The sequence below is a fragment of the Myotis yumanensis genome, unplaced genomic scaffold (genome assembly GCF_028538775.1).
Source record: "Myotis yumanensis isolate MYYU_CA2020_CCGP unplaced genomic scaffold, mMyoYum1.0.hap1 SCAF_9, whole genome shotgun sequence".
Classification (NCBI taxonomy): Eukaryota; Metazoa; Chordata; class Mammalia; order Chiroptera; family Vespertilionidae; genus Myotis; species Myotis yumanensis.
In genome coordinates, this window is record NW_027223760.1 from 16,541,613 (window position 1) to 16,562,500 (window position 20,888).

Genomic DNA, 20,888 nt, shown 5'->3' on the forward strand with positions numbered 1-20,888 from the left:
CCATGTTTTGAGACCATCAGGAACATGACCCTCTACAAACAAACATAAGAAATTATAGAAAACTTCTTATAACTTGGGATTTTATCTTCTCACTTATCTGTCAATGAAGCAACACTTTTCTTTGGAGTAAGTTAATTATTCCACCCCTTTTTTGTTTTTCGCCCTATGAGTAATTCTGAATTCTTTGTTCACTTTTCACACTGTGGAAAGATTTTCTGGTCACTCTCTAATTGATATTTAGGAAAGCCTATTTTCTGGTATTTTAAAAAAATTATTGGGGTGACATTTGTTAATAAAATTATGTAAGTTTCAGGTGTACAATTCTACGATACAGGGTCTGTATATTGTATTGCGTGCTCACCACCCAAAGTCAGGTCTCCTTTCATCACCATTGATTCCTTTTTTACCTTCCCCTATCCCTGTGGTCGGCAAACTGCGGCTCGCGAGCCACATGCGGCTCTTTGGCCCCTTGAGTGTGGCTCTTCCTAAGCCTTAGGAGTATCCTAATTAAGTTAATAACAATGTACCTTACCTATATAGTTTAAGTTTAAAAAATTTGGCTCTCAAAAGAAATTTCAATCGTTGTTCTGTTGATATTTGGCTCTGTTGACTAATGAGTTTGCCAACCACTGCCCTAGCCCATACCCCTTCCCTCTGACAAGGAAGTAAGCAAAGAAAAAAAGAAAGAAAGAAAGATCAGGTATTTTTGGATATAATCTTTCCTTCACACTTTCAAAGGTTTGTGGTACTGTTGTTTTTATTCTTACTTTCTGAAAACTGAGCTCCAAATAAGACTGAAATAATTTTTTAGTAGTCCTGAACTGGAGAGTAGAATTAAATATAATTTTATATAAAGAAATACCATTCATTTTGCTTACTTTTTTTGAATTTCTCAAAAGCATTCATCTATTGTGATCCCTGGGTTACAGCTAATACTTTGCTCACTTTGAAGGCCTATGGCACTGTGACTTGTTCAATTCAAATGTATTTTAAATATTCAGGACCGAAAAGGCTCTTTAAAACATGGGTCGGTAACAAGTAGGAAACTGCCAGTTACTGGAACAATTAGCTTGTTACCTTACACAGGCTGATAGAAGCTGACTTGGTACAAACGTAGGCCTCAGCATTCGTGAGAAAGAAGGCGCACTGAGCCTCTGTCAGGGTCACGGGCTGGACAGCTGCTGTCTCAGGATTTAAGTCGGGCAGATCCACTCATCTGCTCCCTGCCTGCAAGTACAGGCAACAGTAACCTTCCTTCTTTCATCTTGAAATCAAAACTACAGTGGCCCCCCCCCCCCCCCCCCTCCTTAGCCATGACTTTGCTTTCTGTGGTTGAAGTTACCCGCGGTCAATCGCAGTCCAAATGGAAAATTCCAGCAACAAACAATTCACGAGTTTTAAATTGCTCACCGTTCTGAGTGGCACGATGAAATCCTGCGTTGCCTGGAGCCAGCCCGCCCAGAAGGATGCCTTTGTCTGCCATGTCCACGCTGCAGGGGCTCCCCGCCTGTCAGTCACTTTGGAGCCGTCCTGGTTTTCAGATGCACGAAGGTGGTCAGTGTTGCAGTGCGTGTGTTCAAGTAACCCTCATTTTACTTAATAATGGCCCCAAGGCAGTTCACAGAACTTTGATCTCAGTATATTGTTATCATTGTTATATTTTGTTACTAGTTACTATTGTTAACCTCTTCATAGGCCTAATTTATAAATTAAACTTTATCATAGGTTTGCACGTAAGTATAAGAAAAAAATCATCGTATTCAGGGTGAGGCAAAAGTAGGTTTACAGTTGTATTTGAAACAGTTTATATATTATAATAATAATAAATAATACTACAACAATAAACTCTGTTTCACATACTCACAACTGTAAACCTATTATTGCCCCACTATGAATGTAGTGTTTGGTACTATCAAGTAATTTCAGGCATCCGCTGGAGGTCTTGGAATATATCCCCGAGGATAAGGTAGGACTACTGTACAGTGATGCTAAATGAGCTTCAACTGCTGAAGATGAATCCCCTCCCTCAAAGAGGAAAAGAGATACTGAATGCATAAAACAGGACATGGAGCTCTTCCTGAGAGGGCTAGTAAAAGCAAAATAATGGCATTTTTCTCTGTTAAGTTTTAAACAGATAATTATGAACCCTTGACTTCTAAATCTCTGAAGAACAAGCTTTAAATAGGCCAAAATGGACAGCCAGGAGTCATGAATATTAAGATCACTCACAAAAATTATATTCACTTCACAGAAGAATATTTTGCATAACTAAAAACTCTACTGATCTCATTAAAATGTAATTAAAATGTAAATTTTCTTACTAAAAATTAATTTGCATAGAAGTTTTAAAGAACATATCTAGGGTATAAGACAAAATCATGATAACCTTTTTTAAATGGTTGTTTTACTATTTTTATTCCAAACAATAAAAAAAGTATACAACAAATCATGAACGTTCTTTTTAATCTTGCCTCAGACATCATAGTCTGATATATCTAGCCTTTTAAATATTACATATGTTTACCTCAGAATGAGACAATTCAAAATAACTTCTGTTGTTTGTAATCTACATTTTTCACTTGCAGTATTGTGGATATCTTTATAGATTAAAACATACCAATTTGCCTTATTCTTTTTATTTTCATTAGCTGAAAAATGCTAGTATCACTGAATAAAGAAGAAATCACTCACAATCCCACCACTATTTAAGAAAACCAAGCTAGTGAAAATCTGCTCTCCATTCATGTGATCCTACTTACCCATACTTACTCTCTGAGTATAACAATAACAGTAACAAAATCCTTTCAGATTTTGACTACATTGATATTGACATGTCTATATTCAAATCTACATCTATTTTTAAGTTATTTTTTAAATCCTTATTGTTGAGAGTATTACATATGTCCCCCTTTTTCCCTCCATCGCCCCCCCACCCAGTTCCCACGCTGCCCCAGGCCTTCAACACCTTATTGTCTGTGTCCATAGGTAATGCATATATGCATGTAAGTTCTTTAGTTAAACTCTCCCCCTCCCCTCTTCCCCTTTCCTTCTGAGATTCATCAGTCTGTTCCATGTTTCCATGCCTCTGGTACTATTTTATTCATCAGTTTATTCGTTCATTAGATTCCTTGTTCATTTATTTTGATTTTTACATTCAATTGTTGATAAATATGTATTTGTTGCCATTTCATTGTTCATATTTCTTCTCCTCCTCCTCCTCCTTCTTCTTCTTTTTCTTCTGTTTCTTCTTCCTTTTCTTAAATAATACCCTTCGGTATTTCATGTAATACTGGTTTGGTGGTGATGAACTCCTTTAGCTTTGTCTGTGGGGCTCTTTATCTGACCTTCAACTCTAAATGATAGCTTTTCTAGGTAGAGTAATCTTGGTTGTAAGTCCTTGCTATTTATCACTTTGAATATTTCTTGCCACTCTCTTCTGGCCTACAAAGTTTCTCTTGAGAAATCAGCTGACAGTCTTATAGGCGCTCCCTTGTAGGTAACTAATTACTTTTTTCTCTTGCTGCTTTTAAGTTTTTCTCTTTGTCTTTAACCTTTAGCATTTTAATTATGATGTGTCTTGGTGTGGGCTTCTTTGGGTTCCTCTTGTTTGGGACTTCTGCACTTCATGGACTTGTAAGTACACTTCTTTCACCAGGTAGGGAAAGTTTTCTGTCATTATTTCTTCAAATAGGTTTTCAATGTCTTTATTTCTCCATTCTCTTTCTGGCAGCCCATAATACAAATGTTGGTAAACTTGAAGTTGTCCCAGAGGCTCCTTACACTATCTTCATATGTTTTATTCTTTTTTCTTTTTGCTCTTCTGATTGGGTGTTTTTTGCTTCCTCATATTCCAAATCATTGATTTGATTCTCAGAATCTTCTATCCTACTGTTGAATCCCTATAAATTATTCTTTATTTCAGTTAATATATGCTTAATTTCTTATTGGTCCTTTTCCAAGTCTTTCAAATTCTCACTAAGATCCTTGAAAGTCTCACTAAGTCCCTTGAAGCTCTCATTAAGATCCTTGAGCATCCTTATAACCATTGTTTTGCACTCTGTATCTAGTAGTTCATTTGTTTCCATTTCATTTAGTTCTTTTTCTGGAGATTTCTTCAGTTCTTTCATTTGTGACATGTTTTTCTGTCTCTGCATTTTGGCTGCTTCCCTGTGTTGTTTCTATGTATTAGGTAGAGGTGCTATATGTCCTGGGATTGGTAGAGTGCCCTTGTGTAGTAGGTGTCCTATATAGCCCAGTGGCTCAGCATCCTCAATCACCTGAGTTGGGCACTCTAGGTGCGCCCCTGTGTGAGCTGTGTGCACAGTCTTATAGTTGAGCCTTGAATGCTGTTGGCATCAGTGGGAAGAATTGACCTCCAGGCAAATTGGCTATGAGGACCAGCTGTGACTACAGCGGGAAGGCTGCTATGCAGGTCCCTATGAAGCAGGACCTGTGTCAGTGGGGCTTTGGTGCTCACCAAGTCTGTCCCTTGAGTGTGTCACTTGTGGATGTGTAGAGTTGTAATCTGGTATAGTCTGCAGCTGTCCACTGGGTGCACTAGCTCTGGGGCCTCCTGGGAGGTGCAAAGTGAGCCACTGCCTGGGGCCACCAGGTAGGAGCTACAGAGAGATGTGCAGATGGCAACTATTTATATTGGGCTAGGAAGTGCCCAGGCAAGGTCCAGCTGTGAAGCAAGGCAGGCTGGTGCTAGTGCTGGGATTTGGGCCTTTTATTGATAGATTTGGTGCATACTAATGCCAGCTGCTGCTTGTTTGAGAGATTTTATCAAAGTCTGAAGCCTGAGCCAGGACAGGCCATTCATATGGAAAAGTTTCTGCAAATAGCTTGGTTGGGGCTACAAATTGGATGGGACAGAGTCTCAGGGAATCACCAGGGATGAGTGAACAGTGTGAGCCAGGCTGGTAAAACTCAGATATGGCCATTAGTCAGCTCTGCAAAAGAGGGGTTCTCAGCATAGGAACAATGACCCCTGTGAGCACCCCTGTCTGGGAGAAAGCCAACCCTGAGTTCTTGCTCTGATGCCAGACAATCCAGTTTCTCCCTGTATGTTCCTGGATACCCCCAAGCCACTGCCCCAGAGCTGGAACTCAGAGGGAGCTGGACCATGTAAGTTCATGCGCTGGCCCTTTAAGAGGAACTGCATGGGACTCCAACAGCCTCTGTGCGGCCACAATCCCTGCTGGTTTTTAGAGCCCAAAGTTATGGGGACTTCTCTTCCCAGCCCTGGAAGCCTGGGCTGAGGGGTCTGGTGTGAGAATTGGATCCTTTGCTCCTCACAGGAGAGATGACCTCCCTCCTGATTAAAAAAACACCACATGTGGGTGTTGGACCAGCCCGTTTCACACCTCTGTCCCTCCTACCAGCCTCAATGTGCTTTCTTCTTTACTTCTCTAGTTGTTGGACTTCCATTCTTCCAGATTTCAGGTGGCTCTGAAGGATTGTTGTTCTGTATTTCAGTTGTAATTTTGATGTGGTTGTGGGAGGCAGCAAGTACCGGCGTTAACCTACTCTGCCTTCTTGATTCTCCTCTATTTGTATTTTTAAATAGAAACTGTGTTCTAATACTTTCTTATGTCCCCTATCTTAATATGTATGTACATTTTTTCAGCTCAATAGATATAAATTTACCCCCATCTTTATAGAGGCCACATAATACTGCATTATGTTAATGCACAATTTTGACTTAGTCAGTTATTGACAGGCAATCGGATGGTTTCTTATTCTTTGCTATTATTAATATTGCTACAACAATCATCATTTTATATATAAACCTTTGCATACTTGCACTCTTATTTCTGTATCAAAGATTTTTAGAAGTGGAATTAATACATGAAATCAAATGAGAATTTTAAACCATAACATACTCTGTCAAATTTACTTTGACAAGCAAGCAATGTATGAAAGTGCCTGTTTCCCCACATCCTCATCAACACTGGTATTAGTTACAACATTATAAGTTAAAGAAAAAATTTTAAATCAGCCCAGTTGTAAAACACATTGACAAAAACTTGTATAAGGAAGTACTCCATTAATTTATATACAGCACTACAAGACATTGTTTCTTGTCTCCAATTGAACTAGTTTCAGATTTTCTTATTTCTGATGGGAATATCATTACATGCCAAGAATTTGGGAGAGAATTGAATTGATATTTAGTTTTGATTAAATATATGACGTGATGCATGTCATATATTGAACAGAGGCCAAAGTGACTTAAAACACATATTTATTTAGCCAATGTTATTGTCTAGATCATGGAACAATATATATACCTAGGTAGGTTTGTAGGTAGATGATAGATAGATAGATAGATAGATAGATAGATAGATAGAGATCTATATATCTGAGGAAGCTTAAATAGGAAAGTATAACTACCTAAAAACAAGTACTTAAATTAGAGTATAATATTTATGATAAAGATGTAGTGTTACGGCATTACAACAAAGAAAATAAAAATTCTTTGGATCAGGAAGGGGGATGGGGGCCAGAAATGGTTTCTCATAAGAGATAACAATTGTGTGTGGTTTCCAAGTGTCTTAGGATGACAGGATGGGAGAACAGCAAGTAGCTGTGTGTGACTAGAATAGGGGAAACTATGTAAAGAGTAGGGGAGAGGCACTCGGTGAGAGAAATTGATCCTAAATGTGAAGGATTTGGGTTATTATGCCAAAAAATGGGATCCAAGCCCATACCCACTAGTGTAGCAAAGAGGACACGCAAAGTTGAGCAAGCAATAGTAGAGCTTCGTCATTCCAGAAAGATTGGAAATCACCACTAGGTGGACTTGGCAGTTTCTCGTAACTCCCAGTGAGTAAATAGTCAAAGGATGTTACTCTGATTCCACGAAATTGTATTTTGATAAATGTTACAAGAGTCATTCTCTCTTCCGAATTCCACAGTTAAGCACGTTATCCCACTGTTCAGGGGGCAGTCTGCCTGCATATTCCACAACCTTTAGAGCTAGACAACTAAAATGAACACCTATTCCTTCACCTCACTTTATAAAACATCCTCATCCTTCCTTCTTAATTGTCCATCCATTAGCACAAAGATTTCCAAAAATTACCCAAATATTTTCCTCTCCTTTACTGCTTTTGGTTTTCTCCCATGCATCTCTTGTATCCTGATCTCTTCCCCACCATCCTGACTCAGACAGTCCTCACCTTCCACCCTGAAGACTCATAATAGTCTCCTAACCTACTCTCCTGCCACTGGAGTTAGCAGTCTCCAGTCTAGCTTCTATATGTTTTTTTAAACTTGCAGATCATAATCTATAATAATAAAAGCATAATATGCTAATTAGACCGGACATCCTTCCAGATGACCTTCTGGATGAAGCCAGGGATGCTAGGGAAGCCCTGGTCCCGGGTGCCTGCTGGTGGCCAGAGGGAAGCCCAGGTCCCGGGTACTGGAGGGAAGCTGGTGCCAGCAGCCGGGGGAAGGAAGGCCTACTCTTGTACGAATTTTGTGCATCAGGCCTCTAGTTATATTATAATATGCCACGCCTATCACCATTTAAATTCTTCCATCATATTCATGACATACTATCAGGGTAAAAAATGGTTATAAAGCATAGTTAACAATTTAATTTAATTTTTATAATATGTATGCACATGTAATAAGTACCATGTGCATAATACACAAGTGAAATATGTATCCATGTATTGAGCCATGGGGAAATTTAAAATGTTATCTGTACATTTTTAATCTTATTATTTAATTTTCCAGCTTTGTAATGAACATATGTATGTTATAATTAAATACATATGTACACAGTGAGTGAGGGAGAGCAAATATAAAATCCAAACCCCTTAGTATAGATTATATCATGCCATGCTTTGCTCCCTGCTTCCCACAAAACCTAGTTGAGTCATACCTGTGTCTCTGATGTTTTTAAAATATACCACGTCTCTCTGATTGTTAGATCTTGCATTTTAGTGCCTTTTCTTGAAGATATTCGTCTCCTCTTCCTGTTCATTCTTCAAATTTTTCCCGTTTTCAACACCATGTCCCTTGAAAACTGGGGCTATTTCATCTTGTTCCTCTTTTTATTACTGGCACAAGGTGAGAACACAGCAAATGACTCCTGAGTGGTGAGTAATTTTCTTGGCTCTAAGTGAAAATAAGTTGAAGATTTAACCTCCTTCAAAATTTACGTTAATACTTCTTATAAACCTCAAAAAAGAACTCCATTTAGATGACTTTCTCCATGGCATTAAAGTAGACAGTGGCTGTGTATGGTAGGCAAAACTTCAAAAAACCTGGACTTCTAACTGTATTAATCTTCTATCTTCTAAAAAAAGACTCATGGGTGCTCCCTTACAAGTCAAATTTAAAATTTGAAAGTTTTTATTTTTATTTAATTTTAATTATTTTTACATATAATGATATCTATATCCTTAACTTGGAAATAATCACAGTCACTTTTAAAATCATCATAAAGGACTCATTTAATTACATATATATTGCCACTTAAATTCACTTATAATTAAATAAACTAATACTTGTTAGATGGTTTTTAAAGAGCTTAAGATTAATTATAGCAAAAAGTTCAAAACTATTCCTTAATCCTTAAGCTTATAAATATTCTTAGCCTACATGTGAAATTATTGAAACTAATACGTGAACTTTTAAAGCAAGTTTTTAAAACATTGCTTTTTCTTTCCTATTCCACTTACTGAAGGGAAAAATCTCTGAATATGTGTTTTTATGTATATCCAGGTAGATACAATTTTATCAATAATTGCTTTTTCTAACCTGCAGTCTCCTTTTGCCATTTAATACTGCTCAACAATATTTAATCACCTTCGGTTTTTTTATTTATAGTACTTACAAAATTCTTCTTAAAAAAGTGAGAAAAATGTTTGCATGTCTAGTGCTCATTACAAGTGATAAATTATTTAGTTTGCAATTCAAAGAATCAAAAATAAAATGTACATATTTTAATATCTTGGTTTTTCATAAAACATAGTTGCAAATAAAAAAGTAAATTTTCCTTTGATATGTGTAAGAAACTTTTCCAAAGGGGGAAAATAACCCTGGAAATGTTGAGCCAACTCAAAGAAACTCATATTATATGGGTATACAATTGAGCTCACCCTTGCTACCCTGTATATTCATCACAAGCCAGTTGCTGAGAAATACTAGGTTAGATAATGGTCATTAAGAATGAAAACAAAGCATTGCGTTGTGATATACCAGTGACCAGCGCCTTCTCACACATATTCTTTAAATGACAAAAACAATACTAAGGTGTATATGAGCAATGAACAATTCTATCCCCATGTTAGGTGTGAGGAAATAGGCTCAGAGAAAGTAATTTATTTGTTCTATGTTACATGGATAGCATTGACACATGTATATTTCTTTTAAATTCCAGAATGATATAGGAAAATGAGTGTGGGCTCAGACTCGCTTCTAAATTCTGGGCTACACATCAGAACAATTACTTAACTCTGTAAATGCCATTTATTTATGCCGGGCTGACCAGCAGATCCTGAGTGATGGTTGAATGATTACTCTGACATACGGTTCTGGGAAAGAGAGGAATAAGGGACTGCTTGGCTAGAGGAACCAAACAGCCCCGTTTACCTGTCTCCTCAGGCTTTTATTGTAACAACAGCTTGAACTAAAGTTAACTATTAGATACTATCAGCAGGGTAAGCATCCTTGAGAAGACACAAATATCTGCAGTGTCCTTTAAGCAAGGACGTTTGAAGACTAAACATAAAGATTTCAGTAAACACCCAGGGGCTCAGACTTGTTTGGAAAAGTCAAGGCAAGGATGGCCACCTTCAGCCAACTCCCTCTGGAGGTACTGACCTTTCAGAGTTTCCTCCTTACAGACTTTCCAATCAAGTCTCATGCTTCCCCACATATTTAGATATTCTATTAATTGATCTAATCCTCTCTAACTCATAAGGAACATAATGTGTCAATTGGCACATGATATTCAGTTCTAATCATAACTACATTTTTGGAGCACTTATTGAGCATCGTGCATGGGTCTTCGTTCATTACATGCACCAATTTATTTAATCCTCTCAACAGTATTCAAAGCTGTCTTTCACAGGATAGAACTGGAGCAACTAGGAGGTTAATTGGCCCAGGGTCACAAAGTGGTGAAGCTGAAATCTGAATTCTGCAGTCTGACGCGATAACCTCCACCCTCACCCACTGTGCTACTAATAGTTACACAGAGACCCCTCCATTCCCTTATCATGTGCCACCCTCGCCTCGATGACTCTGTTTACCAGGGCTTTGAACTCAAGTGAGTTTCATAGGAAAATTCCTTAGTATATAACCAATTTCAGGGGCATAATAGTGGATAACATTTGATGTAGTATATGAAATATGACCAGTATTTTTCAGAAAAGAAATTCCATTTTAAAAATGTAGTAGCACAGTATACAGTCTGAGTAATGACTTTTACTATTAATACCCAGGAAAATTGCCATAAATGAACAATGAAATGGGTGTATTCATAGAATAGATCACGTACATGACATGTGACTTACTGGAAAAGGAAAACTTGCAGCTAACTCAAGAAGTTATTCATTCCCAGGAATTATTTCTTAGTTGTGCTAGGCAGATGTCTGCCATCACAGAGTATTTCTTTTGTGTATAATTTGTTTAAAAAATAGTGAATGATGTCAGTTTTTCCCGTACAGCTTTGTGGTATTTTCTTTTGTTTTGGTCTTAGCTGTCACATATGAGTTTTTCACTCATGACCCCATTATTCAATAAATGGTCCCACATGATTTCTTAGTTCAGTGGTTTTGACACAAACTAGTCACCAGGAAAGCTATTGGTATAGGTTTTCCTGGTCATGGGTTCTTTAACAGATAGTCAAAGAAATTTCATCAAAAATGACTTTCTCTTCAGGAAATTAAAATTCTGAGATAGCTGAATTGTATACAATATAAACAATGACAAATTGTTAAACATTTGAAAAATACTTTCATTGATTTTCTTAGAGAGAGAGAGGAAGGGAGAGGGAGAGAGAGAGAAACATCAATGTGAGAACAGAACAGAACATTGATTGGCTGCCTCCTGCACCAGGGATAGAGCCCACAACATGGACATGTGTCCTGAATGGGAATCAAACCAGCAACCCTTTGGTGTACAGGACAATACCCAACCAACTAAGCCACACCTGTCAGGGCTGTTAAACATTTTTTTAAATTAGCTTTATTATTATCGCTTCTCGGCCTTTTGGCTAAGATCAAGTGTAGTATCTGTTCTTATCAGTTTAAATTAGCTTTATTAAATTGTAATAATTGGGTAGAATGCTGACACTGAAAATAGGCAAAATTTATTTAAAATTTTCTGGCAAAAGTTAGTTTAGTTGGTCTACACACCATTCTTTTTTTGACTTAACACTTACTTGTTAAGTTCCCAGAAATCCATATTTCATGAAACACACTTTTGGCAACAGATAGCCCTTCTTTAAATTATTATATCATTTTTATTTAACTAAAATGTACTTAGAGTACAATGAACATAGTGTTTTGAAACTTTATGAAACACTATAGGGAATGATGAAAAATAACAGCCAGTGTATTAAGCAATTTATTCTCCTCTATACTGTTTTCTTCCCAATTATCAGTCTTAGCTGATAAACCATTCCACCATGTACACAGTCCCAATGACAAGGATCTCCTGGCATAAGGAAGAGGAATCAGAGGGAATTAGTAGTGTCTAATGTTATGTCCACTTGGGTTTGACCTGTCAAAGTTAGCCAACACAGTGAAGCCTTAAGACACAGTTGGCCTTTTAAAGATAAAACACTGAGGAGCAATAAAATATCAGATCTGGGCAGGGTAACAACTGCAAAGTTCTAGAATAAATCGGGAGGCTGTCTTTAAAGCAATGTTAGCTATAACTCGGCTAGGCCAGGCAAACATATCTGATTGGTGACAGCAGGATCCCCAAAGAGCTGTTGACTAACCAAGAGAAGTGACATATTCTAGAGACCAGCTTGAAATGCCACCTGGTTGTGGATTATGGAGAAACCATGGCAGAAGGCAGGTCCACTGAGCATGCGGCCAAGGAGAGAAGACCAGTGACTTGAACTGAGTGGAGAGAGGCAACCCGGGCAGACCCATAGAAGCAGCCTTTTGTGGCTCAGGCTGTGGAGACTTAGAGACATGTCATCTACAAGGATTCACTCACCAGACTTGGCTATGAATAAAAGTCATTTCATCCCACACAGTGAGTTGTGGCAGCCATTTAACAGTAATGATCAAATCACAACAGCATTCAAGTTCAGGAAATAATGAGCTAATTAAAAACCCATGGGGAATTGAAGACAAGTTAAATGACAGCCATATCTTGAAATTTCTCCAGGACACCTCCTTTTATAACTGGGGTCATGGATTCTTTAGCTGCTCCGTGAGGACGGGCAACCCTTACTTCTACATTACATGCCAAGGAAGATAGCACATTTTCCACAGGAAAATGCCAGCTCCTGGCTGTGTGTGCTGCTGATAACTGACAGTATCAAAGCCTGAATTGATATGGCTGGGTTACATGCTGAAAAAACTGTGTCAGAGCTTTGTATCTGACATGATATGCTTCATACAGGCCCCCAACACAAGTAGACAAAACCCATTTCCAGTCTGTTCCAGATCGTCTTGTAGATTTTATGGCTCAGCACTGAATCCCAAGCTAATAGGCACTGCAGGAAAGAAAAAGTAGTGATTGTTAAATCAGGATTCAGTTTGTCTTCAGATGTAAAGGATGCCCACTCCTTGATAGGCAATCCCACAGGAGAGGACCGATTGCGTCGGGCCCCCCTCCCTCCCGCCTTCATTGTTCCCACTTCTTGGAAAGCCCATCAGCTCCCATCTGCCTGGTGAAGTCCAACGTATTCAAGTTGTAATCTCCTTGCAAAACAGAGTTGATCGCACTCCTTTGTGTCAACACTGTCCAGCACAATCGTTATTATAGCATTTAGCACTTTCTACAGCAATTGTGTGTTTATGTATGTTTTTTTTCTGCTAGAACGTTATGAGGGACTATGGCTGGCTCATGTATGATGTTGAATGAATGTCTGTTAAAGAAATAAAGTAACGGCCAGGGAAAGGTCAATGGGGGAGAGAGAGACATATGTAATACTTTCAACAATAAAGGATTTAAATTTTTTAAAGAAGGAAAGAAATTGATAAAAGTGAATACATGTTCTAAACTATAAGCTTCTTTGGAAAGCTGAAAACACATGACAATGAGTACTCACAATTTTGAAAATCAAGGAAAACAAATATTTTCCTCGATGATCAGCAATGATATATAAATATCTGTTCATTGTCTATCGTGGGAATTAGTTTTAAGTCTTTAGTTAATAAGTAGTCTCACAAAGTTATTTGAGTGACAGAGCATGGAAGGTGCTTTGAGGCTTTGTTCCGCTGGAGAGAATAGACTTGGCCTGACTCACTCGCACTTGCCTGGCCCCACTTTTGACCAGCTGGAAGCATGTGGGAGTGCAGCTGGTTATGTTCAGGGATGCCATCTGTGGCCATGAAAAAGGGGATCTTCCCTGATGAAGAGAAATGCCTGTAAATGTCTTACAAACACGATCTGTTTCTTAGTACAGTGTGTTTTGTTTTATCTTGTTTTGTTTTTCAGTCTGTGAAGCAAGGGTTTTGAAGTCAGATAGACCCATGACTCAAACTCCAGCGACTCGACTCATTAAGCTCTTCAACTTTAGAAAAGCTTCCCCCAAACTCTCCAAACCTCTATTTCCTCATCTGTTGAATGAGGATGAAAATACAGCTTCAGATACCTGTAGAGATGCTATGCAATATAGTGTCAACTCTATAGTGCTAGAGGTGACTGAGGTTCTCTATAAATGGCATTTCCCTTTCTCCTTGTCTACTCACCAGCAGATTGGTGCCCACCCAAAAGTTAGCCCATTGATACAGTAGATGTACCTTAGCTCTTCTGTAGCCTGTGGCTGGTCCTCCCACAATCCCCACTACCTTTAAGATCAATATGCTTATAATTCATGGGATATCCATGAATTCTAATAAGATGTGATTACAGTGTCATTGCTCTGCTGTATGATATTCCAAGAAAAGTGTTTAAAAACCTTTTAATGCTTATAACATTTTTCTATTGTTAATGTTATTTTTCCCATCATAAAACTCTAAAATATGACTATTAAATTGTACTCGACTCGTTTTTTTAACCTTTAAGATTAACTTTATAGTTACAGAAAGTTTGCAAAACACCCTTCATCCAGCTTTTCCTAATACTAACATTTGATGTGACCAGGGTACTTGATCAATTCAACCAATACTAAGAATTTTTTTTAAATACTAAGAAATTAATATTGGTAAAATATATTTACTTAACCAAATACTTCATATGGATTTCGCTAGTTTTCTCAATAAAATTCTTTTTCTGTTCCCCCATCAAATTGCTTTTAGTTATCATGTTTCTTAGTCTTCTGTAATCTGTGGCAGTTCCACAGTCTTCCTTTGTGTTTTATGACCTTGACACCTTTGAAGAATGCAGGTCACTTATTTTTTACAGTGCCTCTCAGTTTGGGATTGTATGATGTTTTCTCCTGATTAAATGAAGTTAAACATCTGTGGCAAGAATACTGCAAAAATTATGTATTTCTTTTGGTCACTTTCTGAGGGTAGTGTTGGCTGGGTTTCATTCCACTGTAAAGTTACATTTTTCTTTAAAATTAATAAATATCTTTAGGGGAGTGACATTTAGAGTGTTCCTAGAGTATTCTTTGAGTATTTTTAAAAATATATATATTTTTTATTGATCTCAGAGAGGAAGGGAAAGGGAAAGACAGAAACATCAATGCTGAGAGAGAATCATTGATTGGCTGCCTTCTGCATACCCTCCACTGGGGATCGAGCCTGCAACCTGGGCAGGTGCCCTGACCGGGAAACGAACCACGATCTCCTCCCTCAACCACTGAGCCAAGCCAGCCAGGCTCGGGTGTTCTTTTAAGTCTGATTAACAAGTACATAGAAAGGACTGTTACATCATAACACAATTATTTTCACAAGAATCTACTTTTTACAATGTTAGAATATGTTTATACTAAAAATTAATATTAACTTCTGATCTCACAATATCATAGCAGTTTGGTTGTTCAGTTTTGAGTGCATCAGTGTTTTCTTCTAGACACAATTTAGATACATTTAACATGCTTTGAGCTTAACTGTGATTGTATGAGATGATATTAGTGGGGAATCTTTAAAGGTAATATTTAGTACTAAGCACTTACTACTAAAGCCTCAAAACCGGTGCAATTCATAAACTTGAGACATGTAATGAGATAATCTTTTGTAGCATAATGTACTCCTTATGTCACTTGTTATAAATTCCCTTCAAGTTTTAAAATCCAGCAATTCTAAGGGTCACTGGGTGTGTGGAACTCTGTGGGCATGTACAGAGAGTTGTATTTGTATAGTAGTTACCAAGATGAAAGTAGGCAGGAAATGCCCACTTAGTGTCAAGAATTAGTGTGACTGCATCTTTTCATTAAAATATTCAACTCTATTTGTGCAGAAGATTCCCTACCAAAGCTACATTTTTAAGAATCACAACCTCATATGCTTTATTAGTGGACTATTTAAAAATGGGACAGTCCATGCTGAAATACCTATATCACAGCTATGTTCACTATGGGTGATCAATTTCTCCTGGGAAGACCTGCTTGCTACTTTCTATGTGGTAACATTTGTTATGTTTGGTGTGATCACATCAATTAAAAGTTGTCTTTTAAAATATCTCTGTAGCTTAGTCACTACTCTTCTGCCTCAGTCTACACCAGCGGTTCTGAACCTGTGGGTCGCGACCCCTTTGGGGGTCGAACGACCCTTTCACAGGGGTCTCCTAAGACCATCGGAAAACACATATAAAATTACATATTGTTTTTATGATTAGTCACTATGCTTTAATTATGTTCAATTTGTAACAATGAAATTGGGGGTCACCACAACATGAGGAACTGTATTAAAGGGTCGCGTCATTAGGAAGGTTGAGAACCACTGGTCTACACATAGTAAGCTTGCTCCTTTGGAATAGGAAATAATCTTCTCTTTTTTGTTATTGTTATTGTTTTGTCACTTCCCAAACTGATCCAGATTCTTCAGGTCATACATTCAGTTCCAGTTCCACACTTTCGTGTTCACGCAGAACTGAGCTTTTTCAAATATCCAAACATACACACTGACTCTTTCTTTTCATTTGCATCCACATCTTCCCTTCTGGATTCCATCTGGACCCCAAACCAGAAGTGCTGAGAGACCACAACAAAGGCTGCTTTCCTTGGACTTTCTAGCTCACCGGAAGTGGGAAACATTAGTCACTTCACAGGCCCCATCTCACTAGATTTTCAGTCCAGATTCTCCACAGCCCAGACACGTCTGTGCTTCAGAATTGAGAATAGAGGGTGCCTTTCGGAATGGACTTCAGCAAGCAGGATCATGCTGGCCCCACCTAGTTAATTTGGAGGCCATTTAGATTAAAAAAGAGAAAAGTGCATGTTGGTTCAAGCATTTGGAATGCAGGAGCAATATAAAGAAGTATTCCAAATATTAATTCACGTTAATAAATTTAATTGAGTAGAACTAATTCGTCTGCTTATAATTTGTTCCAACTTTCCTTTTCCCTGAGTTCATGGTGGACTAACCTAAACTTCTTAAGTAATATAATGTGTGGCCACTTTTCAGCTGACATTTGCTTAGGAAAAGAAACACACACTAGTGTTATGGTATATGAGGGCTCATTACTACGTGGACTCTAATGTGTCATAAGTAAGGGTATGAACTCCAAATATAAATAGCAAGTTAAGCCACATGTATAATGATGCAACCCAACACCAAGTTCCATTATTTTTTTTTAAAAAAATGGGAACTGAAAAAAAAATGGGAACTGGATGGAGGGGGCACTGGGGGGAAAGGGGGGGACATCTGTAATATTCTCAACAATAAAGATTTTAAAAATTAAAAATTATATTCTAAAAAATTAATTAAACATATTATAAAAAACAATTAAAATTTAAAACATATTTATAAACTCTTACTAAAGCAGGATAACATCAAGCATGGAAAAGCATCCATTTTTAAATCAATGTTTTTAGAGATCCCATCTGCACAAAGTAGAATGACTTAGCTCGCTTCTAATCTTCATTAAATTCAAAGTCAGACAATTATGTAGGTTAACGTTGTTTACGGCAAATATTTTATGAGGACAAACTCTAAATAAAACTAAAAATGTCTTCTATTCCTCAATAAAGATGTTTAATTTTGTACTGTCTTTTAAAAGGGCAGCTACTTAGTAAAAAAAATTTATAAGTTTTATAAAGGGCATACAGCTTAGAGATTTATCTGATAAGAATTTTTAAACAGAACAAGAAATATTCATTGCCATAACCCTAAATTTTGTATCATTAAAATGAGCCAAGGATGATAATCATGATTCCAAAATAATGTTACTGATTTGTACTCACTTCCTATCTTGTTCTCCAAACACTATCCACTCTGACAATTAATTAATGGCCATATTTTCTTTCCGTTCCCAAATGTTTCATATGCTCATCCTTCCACCTCGGAATGTTTACTTGATTCCCTTTTACTTACGTTTCCTCTGATAAACTATCAGTTTTGTGAACACAGGCCAGTAATCAATGATTGTGCTGGTCCATAGTCCTTCCCAGCCCTCAGAAGGAGCCAAACCTACCAACATCTTGGTTTCAGATTTCTGAGCAGCAGAACTATGAGACTGACTGCATTTCTGTTGTTCTGAGCCCTCAGTTTGTGGCATCTGGTCCAGAAGCCCTAGGAAACTAGTACACCTCCCAGGAGCTGTCAGTCCTTCTCTGGCTTTCTATTATTTCACTTTACCCTTTTAAATCTTATTTTCTTTACTTAAATTTGCATTTTCAAATGCCCTGGCCCGTGTGGCTCCGTTGGTTGGAACATGTCTCATACACCAAAAGGGTGTGGGTTCTATTTCTGGTCAGGGCACATACCCAAGTTGCAGGTTCGATCTTTAGTTAAGACAACCAGTCAGTGTTTCAATGTCTCTCTCTCTCTCACTCTTTCTCTCTCTTTCTCCTCTCATTTCCTTCCTCTCTCTAATATATATATATATATATACATATATATATATATATGTATATATATATATATATATATATATATATGCATGATTAATACTAATGGCAAAATCTTCAAAAACAAGTAAAAAGTAAAAGTTCATTTTTGCTTCCCCATCTCTGACCTACTATTCTTAATCTCTAAGAGAGCCACTGTTCAGAGTTGCTTGGTATCATTCAGAAGTTATTTATGCACAGTCAAGCATATATAATATATATATCACTTTATTTTTGCTTAAATAGGATCATGGTATACATAATATCCTGCAACCTACTTTATTGCCTTAATAATATGTCTTCTAGATCTCTCCATATCTTCACCTGCATCTTTGTTCTCTAAGAATTATAAAATATGTCATTATACGGATGTATGCGTTATTTAACCTGTTCCCTACTGATGAACACTTGAGTTGTATCAAGTTTTCTTGACACAAAACACTCTAGTAAATTTCCTTGCACATGAATCTTTGCAGACTTTGTCACGTATATCTGTAGGATAAATTCTCAGCATTTTAATTCCATTTGTGAGATATTTCCAAGTTGCCATCCCTAAAGGATATAAATCTCTTTTAATATGAATTGCACTCTTTTCCTCATGAAAAACCTCCCGTTTTAGGACCTCTGTGGTATGTAAAGGATGATTTCAGATGGATTATGCTACAATTACTTATTGCTAGTGTTTGCCTCAGCTGATTATCCTAAGCATGTTCACTCGATGTCTAGTCCTGTAAATCACACGGCTCCTCAGTGTTTTGTGGCTGGGTGATTACACTACAAGGAAAGCAATTGTTACATTCAGAGGCAATGTGAAGACAAAAAATAATGTGTCCCTTTGGAGCATTACAGTGAAATGAGAGCCTCAGGAGCCTCATTTTTGAAGGAAAATGAACAGTCCTGATTTAGAAGGGGACTCTGCCTTTCCGGAGGATGTGACCAGGCCAGGATTGTTAAATTTGAGAGGTCACTCTTGACATATTGGAAAGAGCAGCAACCAAGGAACAGGGATGAAATGGAGTCTTCTGGAAGAAGCTGTGTGCCACAGGGAGTTAAGGTATATTTTTTAAAAATTATATTGATTTGAGACAGAGAGAGGAAAGGAGAGAAAAGGAGGAGAGAGAGAAACAATGATTTGTTGTTCCACTTATTGATACATCCACTGGCTGATTCTTGTATGTGCCCTGACTGGGGATAGAACCCGTGCCCTTATTGGGAAGTTAAGTAAATTTTTGAAATTATATACTAAACATATATATTCTGCACATGTTTGAACAAGGAAATCCTGTTAATGATCTCATTGCATTCCACCGCGAGCTCTGACGGTCGGTCCACTCAGGGATTCGTGACGTCTCCAGCAAAATAATACGCTCTAAATGTGAAGCTCTCTGGGGTTAATGCCACTTGAACCAATGCTGCTAAATATTACCTTCTGCATGGATGTAGACTCAGAGATGACACTTAGACCAGAAAGGCTGTCATTCGATTTCTTGAATATGCCTGACGTTGACAAATTACTAATAACACCAGAGAAGAAAGAAATGAGAGATACTAATAAGTTTTTTCTTTTCAAAATTGTTTAGGTTCTTTTTAATTAGTGGAGGTAATTACTTTAAGATCTAACGAAATAGTGAAAAAGATTCACATGGCCTGAGAAGTAAAGGTTTCCTAAGACTCTCAGAGAAAGAGAGAAGTTTGGCTGCATCTTCCATGATTGTTTGACCAAGTGGGAGTGTGTTTTTCTTCCATAGTAAGAAGTGCAGAAGTAGGCAGTCCAAAGTCTCTGTCTTTCATCTGCGTCTGTAAGAAGAAACAGAGTAACCAAGAAACAGTGGCATCAGGGAAGCAAAACTTTCCCAGAAATCTATAGCCCAGATCCACTTCCATTTCTTTGGCTAGAATTGTGTCCCATGACCATGCCCAGCTACAAAGGAGACTGGGAAATCAAGGTTTTTTTGTTTGTTTCTTTGGTTGGTTGGTTAGTTTGTTTTTGAGTGCTAGATATATTTCTACCTCCAACAAAAAGAAAGGTCTTTCTGGTAGAAGGGAAGAAAGGAGAATGGGCATTGTGTAGGCGTCTCACATTGTCTGCTGCAGCACTTGAGATCATTTTATGTGACTTTTCCCTCTTCTCTCTCCACCTCTCACCCTCTTATATCGAGACAATGAGATCAGGGGCCTTGGTATCACACAGCCAGTTCATGGCAGAGCTAGGACTAACCTCACAAGTGCGACTCTTACAGGGGTGTGCTTTCCACGGTGTGCCACTATTCTTTCCCCATAAAATGTGCGCAAGTTCATCCAGCTATACTGGTACTGCCTTGTCTTCCAACTCCCTCAACTCTGTCAGCCACTCTATGGACCTGAGTCTGTATTGGGTATACACTTTGTTTCATTCAACATTAAAAAAAAAGTACCATTGCTTGGTTGCACCTAGAAAATGATTAATATCCAGCAGGCTTCCCTAACTTTCCAAAACATCAAGGAACATGGCATCAGAGCTGAAAACAAAGATTAAGTGCTCAGGAGAAATTCATATAAGAAAGCAAATTCTTTGGCCTAAACTACAGAATAGAGGGTGTGATTTCTTATCTTTAGTGATGATAGTATTACAGCTAGCCCCTTTTCCCACCATTGACTCCCTCCATGCCGAACCCATTCCCCCTGCCCTGCCCAGGCCTTCACCACACTATTGTCTGTGTTCACGGGTTAAGCATATATGCATACAAGTTTTTTGGTTGAT

The 20,888-nt window shown here is 37.8% G+C and overlaps 1 protein-coding gene and 1 pseudogene across 4 annotated transcripts in view; both read left to right on the forward strand.

Moving 5' to 3' along the window:
• CPED1 (cadherin like and PC-esterase domain containing 1) overlaps positions 1-20,888 on the forward strand; it is a 280,292-nt gene that overhangs the window by 196,133 nt on the left and 63,271 nt on the right. The gene's annotated exons all lie outside the window — the stretch shown is intronic.
• Positions 11,220-11,432, forward strand: LOC139017143 (U2 spliceosomal RNA; annotated as a pseudogene).